The sequence below is a fragment of the Leucopleurus acutus genome, assembly GCF_964270905.1.
Source record: "Leucopleurus acutus genome assembly, chromosome: 2".
Taxonomy (NCBI): domain Eukaryota; kingdom Metazoa; phylum Chordata; class Mammalia; order Artiodactyla; family Delphinidae; genus Leucopleurus; species Leucopleurus acutus.
Genome location: NC_139143.1, coordinates 79,917,587 through 79,930,545, shown reverse-complemented (window position 1 = coordinate 79,930,545; position 12,959 = coordinate 79,917,587). Strand labels below are relative to the sequence as shown.

General features: G+C 54.3%; 1 protein-coding gene across 2 annotated transcripts in view; it reads right to left on the bottom strand.

Moving 5' to 3' along the window:
* Positions 1–6,816, bottom strand: part of MEF2D (myocyte enhancer factor 2D) — a 31,564-nt gene extending 24,748 nt beyond the window's left edge. For both annotated transcript variants that reach the window (XM_082834595.1, XM_082834594.1), the window contains exon 1: positions 6,546–6,816. The gene's annotated coding sequence lies outside the window, so the exon portion shown is untranslated. The remainder of the gene's footprint in view (positions 1–6,545) is intronic.
* Positions 6,817–12,959: the final 6,143 nt, after the last annotated feature.

Below are 12,959 nucleotides of genomic sequence, written 5' to 3'. Positions count from 1 at the left end.
TGGTCAGGATTTATCCTTCCTCTGAGTGGGAAGTCCTGCCTATTGTCTACTCTCAATCCCTCTGCTACATTTTATAACCAGGGCCCCACCCCAGGGAGCAGGTGAGGAGGCCAAGGGGTTCCTCATCTCTGCTCCCTGTCAGCTCTCCACCCTCCGGGCTGACAGGTGGGGGAGACAAGAGGGAACAGCTGGGCCAGGACACCTGTCCCCACCCAGTCAGCCTGGGCCCCACAGGCCTGCCATGGGGTATGCATAGGGGAGTCAGCAGAGAGGCAGGCAGCTGTGGGGGATGGAGAAAAGGGGCTCAGAGGTCAAAGAGAGATGTGCCTGGGGAGGCCTGAGGCAACCCTTTCAAGATCAGCCCTTCCTCCTGGTCTACCCCCAACCATTAACACACGCATGCTTTAAAGGTTTGAGGTCACCTGCTCCATCCCCTTGCCTCCGTGTTACTCGATCCAACTGGAGTGGGAAGACTCCACAAAGAGACCAACCCTCCTCTCCCCATCCACACCCACTCCCGCCCGTATGTCTTCCCTTGAGATTTGAGGATGAGCTCTCTCTTATTCCTTATTCTCCCAACCCTCAATCCCAAGTATTTGCTGGCAGGGGTGGGGGCAGGGAGATCATGAGAGATAAGTAAGCACTCAGCCAGAGGGATCTGGTAAGACTCTGGGGTGAAATGTGGAGTGGGCAGGTTCTGAGACAAGGAGGCAGCTGGTTGGGGAGGGCAGAGCTGGGCTCAGCTTCCCAAGCCCGTCCCAGGGTCCCCTCAGGGCCTCCTAAGTCCCCCTCACATCCAGTCCCTACCCAGGACACTGCGTGCCTCCACCCCACCTTCTGGACCGCTGCCTTAGCAGGCAAGTCCAGGGTCAGGTTGGAGCTGATGTCTGGAAGAAAGGATGCAGCCACTTTCCAAGCACCCACTCTGCTGAGTACCACACGTTTTCCCATGGAACCTCCTTCCTCTTCCAGGGGAGGCATCTCTGTTTCACAGAAATGGAAACCAACTCAGAATGTGCAGGGACATGCCCAAGGTCACCAGGAATTAGTGGCAGAGGAGGGCTGACTGCTGAGCACAGCGCTTCCCCGCACAACTTGGACAGAGAGCAGGCAGGTTCTCCCTCCCAGGAGTAACAGCACATTCCTTCCAGGGCAGATTCCCTAATATCTGGGCCTGGGAGGCTCAAGTCAGCCATGCCTCTTGCCTTTGCACAAGCCCAGGACTCTTGTGGCTCAAGTCTTTCCTGATCTAGTCTCTCTCCTCATCCATCTCATATGGCAGCTTTAGGGGGTACTCACTGGTACCCAGGAAGGGTCTCTGAGTGTCACTTGTTCCTGCCTACATACCCCTGCTTTGGCTTCCTCCCATGGCACTCAATCAGAAGACAATACCTTCTCAGGGAACCAAAGCATGTCCCCCTGCCCCCCCATCTTGCCACCAGACCCTAATCCTCTGCACTCCTGCCAGGGAATCCTACTGGGTTCGTTCTTCCCTTCAATGTATCCTCCTCCTCTTCCCAGGTCTCCCTGGGCCTCCTTTTCCACTGCCCCTCCTGCAGGGCAGGATCCTTCCCTTAACCTTAGACAAAAGCCCTGAACACCTCCTAACTGGGAAAGCTTGAGCAAGTCACTTAAATCTCTGACTCAGTCTCCTCAATTACAAAAAACAATGTGGAGAAAAATAAATGAGTCTTCCTATGTTTCCAGCACAGAGCTTGGCACACAGGGACACAACAAATGGAAGTTTCCTTTCTCCAATCCCCAGGGATCTCAAAAGTTTTAGTTTTTGGTCTCCAAAGTATATTGGAAAATAGGGTGAGTGGGGTACTGCCCTTGGGTAAAAGTGCTCATGACCAGGGGGCAAAAAATGTTCCTTCTCTATATGCTTCCCTGGTCTCTCCAACTCCTAGGGGAGTGGCCAGAGCACCCAGCCAGAGGCACCAAGCCAAGGTCAGTGAGCAGGCCTAGAGCCTGAAGCCTCCTGGGAGGGTGAGTTTAAATGAGTAAATATGGTCCCACCTGGCTGAGGCCAGCAACAGGCCAGAGCTCCATACAAGTCCTTCCCTTCCCAGCCTACAACAGAGGGGAGAGAGATCAGACAATAGGCACAGCTGCCACCCCTCAACCCCAGGCTATCAGGGTCCTGTGCAGAGTCAGTGAATGCATCCCCCTGTCTCCACACCAGGCAGGACCAGCCAGAGAAGCATGGCTAGGCTCCCAGGAAGGAGAGGTTGCGGCTACAGCCTCAAGAAAAGGAAAAATCAGATGCAAAGGGTCTTGGGGGTCACCCAGGCCAGGAGTTGGCCCCCAAATGCTTGAGGGCTCAGATGTAACCTTGATACCTCAGAATGGCCTTGCTTATCTGGATGAGTGGGGAGGGCAAAAGAGACCAGTGACAAACCACCAAAACACCCAGGTGCTCTGCTCACCACAAGGCTAAGTGAAACTCCTGTACATCTGGAAAGCAGACTTACCCAAGGACATACGGTTCGAGTGAGGGGCTGAGGCAGGCTGAGCCAGGGGCACAGAGAGGGAAAAATGGTGGCGGGGGTGGAGTGCTGCAAGGGGCAGTGAGGGAAGTCAGCCAGGGCTCCCCAACTCACACGCTATGCTCTAGGTCTAAACTCAATCCCTCTTGCTCGAGTCAACACTCCTCTCTTCAGAGTTGTGCATGCCTCTGCCTTCTTGCCTCCAGTCCCCTCACCCTGTCCCCAGTCTCCAATCTTTCAATTATCTTTGCCTTTCGCTACCCCCACCCGCTACAGGGAGCAGCTGCTTCATGGGTGTCTACACGCTCGTGTGTGTGTGCTGCACACCTCCATGCATGTGTGCCACTAAACGCTGTGGACCTGCCAGGTGCATCTGGGCATGCCAGTCTGCACAAGACCCCCACCCCGCCCCCTTCAGGGGAAAGAAGCCCAAAGGCCAGCCATCCCACAGCTCTCAGGACAAACTCTCCTCAGGATACTTTCAGTCCCAGGCATGGGGGAAGAAGAGAAAATAAATATTACAGGAGCCAAACAGCACCATCCCCACTAGGCCAAAGTTCAAGGCCTTTCAGCAGAGCCACCAAGAGCCACTGGCGAAGAAAGTATTTTGAGATCCCATCCTTCCCAAGCCAAGTTAGAGCTCTCTCTCTCTCTCCCATCTATCTCCACTGATAAGTTCTTCCTGAAGTCTAAGCTCCATTCTGCCTGCTGCAGTTGTGGACAGACAGGGGAACATCAACCACAGAAAGGTTTTCAGCTCCCAGAACAGAACTACTAGCACCTAACACCTCCCCCTCACCCCATGAGTAAGTCACCAAACTGGGACAGAAGGACAGACGGTTGGCCGGACTCCGGCCCCATGACTGGCTCATAAAAGTCACCAGAGATTACAGTGATGCTGAGGCTATGCTGGCCCTGCCACCATCTCCTCCTTCCCTCTAAAAGGGAGATAATTGCCTCAAACCAGTTGGCCTCAGAGAGCCTGGAGAGTCCCAGCTATGATTGCAAGGGGTGGGGAGAACCCACCACCACAGTGCCACAAGACCCATAGGCTGACCCTTGAGGATGGATTCTAGGCCCATGTCTGATCCTCTTACCCACTTCCAGGACCCAGCCGAACACCAACTATGACTTGTTCCCAAGAGGTCGAGGCCTCTATTACACATCCCCCACTGACTCCCCTTCTCCAGTAAGGCCACCACCCTCTGGACTAGAGGGGCAGAGAAGCAGGGATCCTGGCTTTAAATACAACTAGGGAAATGCTGGACCCACCCATTTGTTCCATTTGACTCCTCTTGCCCCCACAGAGGTACAGAAGTGGGTGGCAAAGTGTCCAACACAGGGCCCTCCCATACCAGGCCAGGGTAAGCATTGAGATTCTGGACCAAAGCCAACTGGGGAGGGCAAGGGGCCCAGCTGGCCAGAAGAAGAAGGTTGACAGGATGAGCAGAGGGGCAGGCTTCTCTGGGGGCACAAGGCCCAGGGATACCCACAGCAGGGAGACTTTCCCAGGGCAGGGTCGGGGAGGAGGGTGGGAGAGGCTAGGTCACAATCAATGAGGGCCTAAACCCAAGGTGTCCTCTTTCCTGTCCCCCTCAGAGGCCAGGAGGCCTCTCCCAGCTTCCTTGCTACTGGTCCTCCAGCCCCAACCTGGGGAGTCTACCCTCTGCCTTCTCCCCTCATCACACCTCCCAGGAAAGACCCAGGAAAGATTAAAAAAAAAAAAAAAAAATCTTCTGGCGAGATTATGTAACAGCAGCCAGAAAGACTATCATATCTCCGAGCCTATGAGAAGAACCAGGAGCCAAGAGGGGCAGAGCTGGGAAGCCCAGGCTCCTCCAGTCCAGGGACAGCAGGTACAGAGTGGTGTAGACAACGGGCAGTCCCCGCCACCCTCTCATGTCCTCCACTACTCTATTCCAGGCACTGGGCACAGCAGACAGAATCCAGCCCAACCTCTCATGCCCATCCCCCAACACAAGGGTCCTGCTTCTCCACTTGGACCAGGGCCTCCAAGGGGAAGGACTGTGTCTTCTTTCCTATGGTCTCTCCCTGCTATGAAGCCATGCCTGAAAGAGTGGTGGTTGGACTAAAGCTCTGACACAGATTTGCTGTGTGACCTCAGATTAAAAAAAACAACCTCTCTGGCCTCTAAAGGTATGTAAGTGAAAGCTCCCCCTTCTCCCAGAGAAACCAGAGACCCTGCCCTTTACAAATGCACACGCATATACATACATATACACACAAATACACTAACACACACAGGCTGTGTTGGGGGAGGGGTGGCAGGGAAGTTACAACAAAGAGAATATGACCACTGAGACCCAAGGGTCCAAATGTCTGCTGGGGAAAGTGGAGAAAGAGCTACACATAAGCTCTTGTGAACCCCCAATCACTCCATATAAACGGGTCTTCAGCCACCCTCACACTGATCCCACCCCACCCCCATCTCCTGCCCAACACACTGGGAAACCACAGGAAGGAAATTCATTCCCAGGCAGGCCGTGGGAGCTGGGACAACCAGGCTAAGTCCTGGGGCGGGTGTGACCCGGCGGCCACAGGCGGGTAGACATCTGTGAACACTGACATGTGCCTTTTTCAATGCTCTCCTTGACTACTAAGACTTCTCTGTTGGGGGTTTGGAGGGGAGCGGGAGGTGGACAGCTCCCTAACTTCAAAATACCCAATGTTCTGCTGGCCAGGGCTCCCCTGCTATCTCCAGGCCAGAGCAGCCCAAGGTCACCGCCCCAGACGGTAAACTTCCCATAGTCCAGGCTGGCCCCTGAATTGCCTAGGACACCCACTGAGGGGATGGGGGAAGGGGCAGCAGAGGGCCACTCCCCCAAACCAAAGAAACCAGGCCTACAAGGAAATCTCAAAAGGGGGCTGAGCACTGAGAAGGGGGACACAGGATCCACCCACTGTACCCTCCCCCAACCCATCAACAATGGGCTGCTTAAGCGAAGGCAGAGAGAGTCCCCCACTCAAAGGACAAACCTGGGATAACCGAGTCAGTGGTTCCAAAGGTGCCCACACTCAGGAGCCCTCCTTTCATTGGGGAGAGACCTCAGGAGGCCACTGAGAGATGAGCTTCAATCACTAGGGGAAGGGAGGCCCTGTAAGACCTAAACTGATAGGTAAGGGGCTAGCACTGGGGTGAGAGACTAGATGCATCTTAGCCTCTTTGGCCCTCCCTCCCCAAAAGCCCCCCAACACTCACTAGACCCCCACTCCCAGCCCAGTTCAGCCAGCCATAGGTGGAGAGAGGGACTGGAGAACTCTTGCCCAGATGCTGAACAGCTGCAAACTTCTGGCCGGGGGTTCTCCGGCTGGGGCTGCTGACAAACCAGATCAGGGGTCTCGGGAGCGAGCTAGGAGGTCCCAAGGAAGGGTCCTGCGTGCCCACCTCCGTGGTGACTCCGCGTCCCAGCTCCACAGGCGCCAGGCAAACCCGGGCCCCGGACACACACACACTCACACACCTCAACCCACCACCCTGGTGTCATCTGAACAACATCCCCCCTCCCTCCCCCGCTTCCCAAACAGCTGCGGCTCCCCCCGCCCCCACCCTCCCGCCGCCCTCCCAGGCCCCCTTCTGCACCATTTCGGGCCAAGGAGGAGGGAACAGGCGGCGCGAGGAGGGAGAGGGAGGGAGGGCCGGCTGTTAAAATGTCAGTCGCTCCCGGCTGTCACCAGAGACCCCCTCTGAGGATGGCGCCCCTTCCCAGACCACTCGGGGATCGCCCTAAACCCCCGGACACCAACAGACCGGCGCGCCCCCAAGCCCCCGGTCCCCACCCCGACCCCAACACCCAAGGGAATTACAGCCCACTCCACTTGTCCCCACAGCCGACTCCCTCACCCAAACAGTCCCCCATATAATCTCCCACCAACGCCACACGAAAACAGCCCGCTCCGCGAGTTCCTCCCAGTCCAGAAGGCCACCCCATTCCACCCCTCAGGGGGACGGTCTAGACCACCCTCCACCCCAACCCCAGGACGGGGTGGGGGAGGGGGCCTCTTAAAGCGGCAGGCTCATTATTTTTCTATACTCACCGGCCCCACTGGGGGAAGGGGGGTGTCACGGCTGGGAGGGGGTAGCCCTCGCCCCTAGTCCGGGGGATCTTCAGCACCTGGAAGCCGCAGCTCCGGGCGGGGGGAATAATAAATGAGGCCGGCGTCCGCGCGGGCCCTGGGCGGCGCCGGGGGGCCTAGGCCCCCGTCCTGGGCGCGGGGTCGGGCAGGCAGGCGGGGGACCCGGGCCGAGCGTCCGAGTCGCCTCGGCTGTTGTTGATATTTTCCTTCCTTCCTCCTTTCGGGCTCCAAAGGTAACTCCTCCAGCCCCCAGGAGTCAAGGCCGACGTAGGCACAGCTCAGCCTAGCTTGAGGGGTGGAGGGAACAGGGGTGATGGACAGGGGGGGAGCCAATGGGAGGAACCCGTGGGGGCGTGGGGGCGGGGCCGGAGTAAAGGCGGTCCCAGGGACGCGGCCCCGCCCCTCGCTTTCCTCGGGCCGGCCGAGCCGGGCCGGGTCGGCCCCCACCCCACCGCCCTTCCAAGCTAGGCTGCGGCGCCGGGAGCGGCAGATCCCTCCGCCAGCCGGGAGGGAGGGAGACAGCGACGGACCGAGGCAAAGTAGGCACGCGAGACCCAGAGGCCCCTAAAGGGATCGGCTCGCGCCCGTGGTGCCCCCGCTTCGAGCTGGCCGGACGGCCGCCTAGCACTGCTGCCACCGTGCGCTCGAGGAGGTCCTTTCCCGGGAGCTTCCTCGGACTGCGTGCACACTCTCTCATACACACACACACACACACTCTACCTCGACAGCTCCCCCCATCCCCCAAGCCCCAGGAGATTTGGGAGGTGGGAGTCTAAGTAGATAAATTAAGGGTAGACGCTAAGTGTTGAAAAGATTCCATCTTCCTCACTTAGGGTGTGCCGAAGCTCCACTTAAAGGGACACGTTCATTTCTGGGGGGTTACCTGGAGAGCTCGCTTGCTCCCTCTACCTGAGACAGGCCCCCTCCCCTCCCGGAGCCCGGCTCGGCAGACGCCCATCAATTTAAAGCGACAGCTCATAGTTCGTGGGTGACCTAATCCCCAGTGCCTGCGGCCCCAGAACACTTACAGCCGAGGGGGGCAATTTAAAGGGGTGTGACCCTAATTTCCCCCAGCACAGGAAACGCCCCAAAGCATCTTATTAAAGAAGCAGTAGTAGCTGTTTTAAAAAGTTTTTAATTCCTGTTTGCTCCAGGGTGTGGTGAATCTTCTCGTGCCCTGCAACAGGAGTGTGGGTGCCATGCCTACTGGACAACTGACCCATCAGACTTCCTCTCCCAGCATCCCTGTTACTCCAACGTCTGCTTCCTACCTTGAGCTTGAGGAAATGATGGAATCTGGCTTAGATCTCAAAGAACCTTGGAGAACAGAAGGGCACTCAGTTCTTCACACACCCTGATTTCTATCTGGCTGGGTCTGATTTACTGGACAAAGACTCAATTCTAGGTTAAGGGCTGAAGAGACGAATATATCCCGAAAGAGGCAGCATGTTATGGTGATAAGAGGCATCAACTTTGGAGTAGTCAAGCTACCTTGGTTCAAATCCTTATTCCACCATTTATTAACTGGGAACAGAGGCACGTTACTTAACTTCCCTGTACCTCATGATCCTCATGGGTAAAATAAGAGATTTTGATAATAGTACCTAACTCATAAATTGGTGTGAAGATTAAATTAGTTCATACAAGTAGATTGCTTTGAACAGTACCTCATGCTGCATTATAATAATTCAAGGGCTGGACTGTCAAGACCCCCTTTAGGCCCATTATCTCATACAAGCATTAGTGGAGGCAAGTTCAGTGGAATTGCTTTGCAAATAGGTTGGAGGCTTATCTTGTATGCTTTAAGACAGGAAGCCAGCAAGCTCCTATTTCCTTGGCCTCAGTTTCCAACTCTTCCACTTGGCCCCTCCTTCAGGAAACCTGATTTAGAGTGTTCCACTTTGTCCCCAAACATAGCTTCTTAGTTCCCCATTAGATTTGAGAGATGGGGCCCCAGCACCAGAAGATGTCAGTCTTCCCTACCAGGCAGGGCTAGCTTGCCTGAAGGACCTCAGTGTAGGCAGGGGGAGCCCATCTGCCCTGTCCCCAAGGACTCTAGAAGAACAGAGTCTTGTGCCAGGCCTGGGGCTGTGGCAATAGCAGGATGGGAAAGTGCCCCCCCCTCCCTCAAGTGGGGAACCTCCCCTCACTTGTGGCCTCTATTTTTAGTGCTTCCCCAGGCTCTAGCTGGAGAAACCGTTTAGTCATCAGGGTGTTTATTTTCCGGCTGTTTCCGACGTCGGGAAAGCAGAATGTTGAGACTGGAGAGATCCAGGGCTGCTGGAAAAGACTTCTTAGGAACAGGCCTGGGAACTCAGCCTTCAGACCACTGGGACCCAGATCACAGGAAAAAAAAGTGGGCAGGGGGGCAGCCAAGCCCCCAGGACACTGAGAAAGCTGGGTTCTCAGCCTGCCTCCAGTTTTGAGGCTCTCAAGCTAGAGACCCTCTGGCCCCAGCTCTATTGGAAAGATTCTCTTCAAAACCATTAGCAGCCCCAGAACAAATTATTTCCCAGGGCTGTTTCCCAGAAACCCCCTCCCCAACATCCTACAGATCTGAGTGGTGAGCCTCCCGCCAACCACAGCTCCAGCCAATCTCAAGCCCGAGGTAGGTTTGCCAGGGCTGTGATTGGCCACCTGGTCCTCCCTGCCTTGGAATGTTGGGTCCTAAATAAAGGAATGAGGAAGGAAGGTAGGTGAGTCACCTAGGAGGGTGTTAAAGGGCCTGGAAGAGCAGGGGGGAGAAAGGAGGGCAGGGAAAAGCTCAGTGGGGGAGACGGAGTGTCCTGGACCCTGAGATGCTGAAATGCTAATCCACTAGAAAACAGAGTAGGAAAGAGCAGGAGAGGCTGACATTACAAGTAGAATAGAATTTACATATACATGTATTTATAGAGAGAACTTCATAGGAAAGGAAAAGTAACAAACATGAGGTCTTGATTTCCATGGAGAACTAAGAAAGGATCTAGGGAGTGTTGCTGGAAGTTAGATTATAATAAAGACTTCCTGAAAATGACTCACTACATCTTTTTCTTCTAGCCCCTGGACTACCCATCCCAGGATGTGCTAGGTGGAAAATGCCTAGGCAGGCTCAGATGGCTGGGTCTCATTTTTCCTTCTCTCCCTCTGACTACCAACTCAATCTTTCTTAGAGAAAAGTCAACTAACGTTGCTATAAAATCCCCTGTGAGTCGGACAGATGCCCACCAAAGTCCTAAAAAGTGTGTGTAAACTCCTCAGTACAGTATCATCTTCATCAATTTATATGGCAAAGGGACATCAATAGCTCCCTTTAGTCACACCTCCCCAAGCATCCCTATCCAACTTAATTTGGAAAGGTCTTCCTCATCCACAAGGGCTGCTTCTCTCCTGACTGTTGTTTCATAACTATGGGAAGCCATTACCGCTGTTTCAGCCTCTAACTGGCTGCTTGGTTAACCCTCTTGCCTTCTCCACAGTCATTTGGACAATCTCCATCCTCACCTCCACCCATGTCATACTTTCCATTGGGCTGATCATTCTTCCTCCCAGTTTTCCAGTAATCCCAGCAAAGGCTCCCAATCTTTCCCATCTTCCACCTCACTTGTGAGGGGAAGGGCCATCAGCATGGGTAATATACTGGTGATCCTTCGACTTGTGTGTCTTCCTGTACCTCTGATTCTGTATAGTGTTCTCCACTCTGTGTATCTACCTCATCAGTACCCACTGCATTGTACTGACATTTTTGGTTTCTAATTTACTCGCCTTCACTAGATTTTGAACTCCTTGAGGGCAGCAGTTTAACTCAACTTTGAGTCTTCAGGGCTTTTCAGGGCCTGGCATGGAATGTGCTCAGCAAAAGTCTGTTTCATGAATCTGTATATGTGTTTGTAGCTGTGTATCTGAGTTAAGACTATAAAAACGTTATTGAACACTTCTAATTGTCTATTGATAACTGTGCTAGTCCAGGGATGGGGCTCTGATCTGGGACCGAACAAGTCCCGCTTTGGGCGGGGGCAGGGTGCGGGGCGGAGTTGGGCAGAGAGGTGTCCAAGACTGTGTTGGCAGAACTGTGCCTCAAGCTCAGTGCCAGGGTGACTGGGGCCAGGCCCAGGGCAAAGGGCAGACGCCCCACCCTGGAACTGAAGGAGGTAGGGAAGGGGTGCCTAACCTGGGTCCTGGGTGAGTGCCCCCCCCCCCACGAGTTCCCTGCCCCCGGCTGGGCAGGATGTGGTGGCAGCTGCAGGAGGGTGGGCAGGATGTGGGGGTGGGGGCAGCTGAATCGAAGCCTGACAGTCGTCTCCCCAGCTCCTCCCTTCTTCCCTCTCCCCACCCCCCACCGCCCCCTCCATGTCACGTGGTTCCAGCCCGGGCACCGACGGACTATTTCCCCCTTCCCGCGGAAGGACATAATTGACATTGCAAACTTGAGTCACCACCGACTTTAGCTATACCACGCCTTTTTCTTGCCCCATAGTGCAAGACGGAAAGTTTTCCAAATACACATTTCTTTAAAGCCTTGATCGCTAACCCTGGAGTGGACCCTTTAAATGCGAATGAACCGCCCTCTCGCTTTTGCCCCCCCCCACCCCCACCCCATCTTCGCTCCTCGTGCCCAGACTCCGCCAGCTGCCATTGACGTCACGCGTGCGTCAGCGTCGCCAGCCCAACCAGACGGCACGTGGGGGGAAGAAGGTGGCCTTAAAGGGCCAGACGCTCTCGGACTGCCGGCTTAGGGCTGTGAGATTTGGCCTTGAAAAAGAGGAATGAAATGGGAGGTGGGGAACTCTGTTGGAACAGAAAGAAATGCAGGATAGACGTTAGGAAGGACTTCTCAGAGTAGGACGGACAGGCCTTTCCTCTAGATTCCCCAGAAGTTTGGGTATTTGCTTCTGGGAGAGAAACCCAGGAGGAGCAGAACAACTCTGAGGGTAAAGGAAACTTGGCATTTACGACTCGCGCAATTATAATTTCGGCCTTTCCTCTATCCCTGCCCAGCATGTCCACAGCGCAAGGACTTCGGTCACTTCGGGATCTTCAGCACCAACAACAAGGGCGTAGTAGATACTCAATTTAAGTATTTGTAGAATGAATTGAGTACGATGCAAAGCCACCTCTTGTAGGAGGCTTTCCCTGATTGCCCCACCCAGCCACGCGTAGCACATACCCGAAGTTAAAGGCAATCTCACACCCACGGCGTTTAATGAATTTACATCTTCCTTCCAGGCATTAGCGACCACAAGGGCAGTGGTTAAGAGCCCGAACTTGGAATCACACAAACGTAGGTTCCAGTTCCATTTATATAGTTTACAAGCTGAGTGACTTTGGACAAATCTCTTCATCTTGGTTCTAATAACTGTCAAATGGGGCTAATGCTACTTAGACCACAGATTTGTTATGAGGATTAAATGGGACAATTTTTGTGAAGTTCCTATATGGTATCTAATGCATAGTAAGCACTCAATAATGGTGGAGAGCAGGTTTTAAGATGGCCATCTCCCCCACTAAACTTCAAGCCTCTTGAGAGCAAGGAGCTTGCCATACTAATTTATTCCCAGCACCAACACAATGCAAGGCTTATAGTTGGTGCTTTTAAAATGTTTGTTGAATGAATAAACATGAATGAATGAGTATTTCAGTATTTCCTGAAATCTGACCTCCAAACCCACCCCTGAAGTTGTTACCAAAGAGAGAAAACATTACAAGTGCCCCCTCTGGCCCCAGGTTTTAAGCTCTGTGGTAGAGCCTCAAGGTAGAGTTGGGGTGAGGCCCTAATCTCTGTGGTTGAACCAAAAGTATTATGCAAACAAGCCTCAAATGATTGGTCTGCAATGGAGACCTGAAGGGGCCCTCCCCACCTCTCCCCATCCCCAGCTGCTAGAACCCTGTCCCAGCAAACCCAGGCTGGGCATCTGCCAGGAACACAGGACACTAGGGAGCTAGAAGAGAGCTTCTTGCCCCTTCAGAGTTTCTCAGCCCCAACACTAATCCATCTTTGGCCTTTTCTTCCCTGGAGCCTAGTCCGTCCCCCCATCAATTCGTCTCCCCAGCTCTGCCTCCCATCCCCCATTCCAACCCTCATTCCCTCCACAGCTTTCCAACAGTTATAGTGGAGGGCGAGGGGGACACAAGACCTCCTATCACCTGATTCCAGCTCCTTGGCCAGAGGAGCAGTAGCCACTTCGTCCTGGTTCAGCCTGTCTTGAAGCTGCTTATCGATCTGATTTTCAATATCTGTCACCATCTCTGAAGTAGAAGGGCTGACAGACAACAGAAGGGACTTCCTGCCAGGGGAGGAGCTATGAGCAGAAGGCAGTGAGAGCCCTCTCCTTCCTTGAAGACCAGGAAGATGTGGTGAGACCCTCCTCTGGCTGAGAGCAAACCTGTCAACCCAAG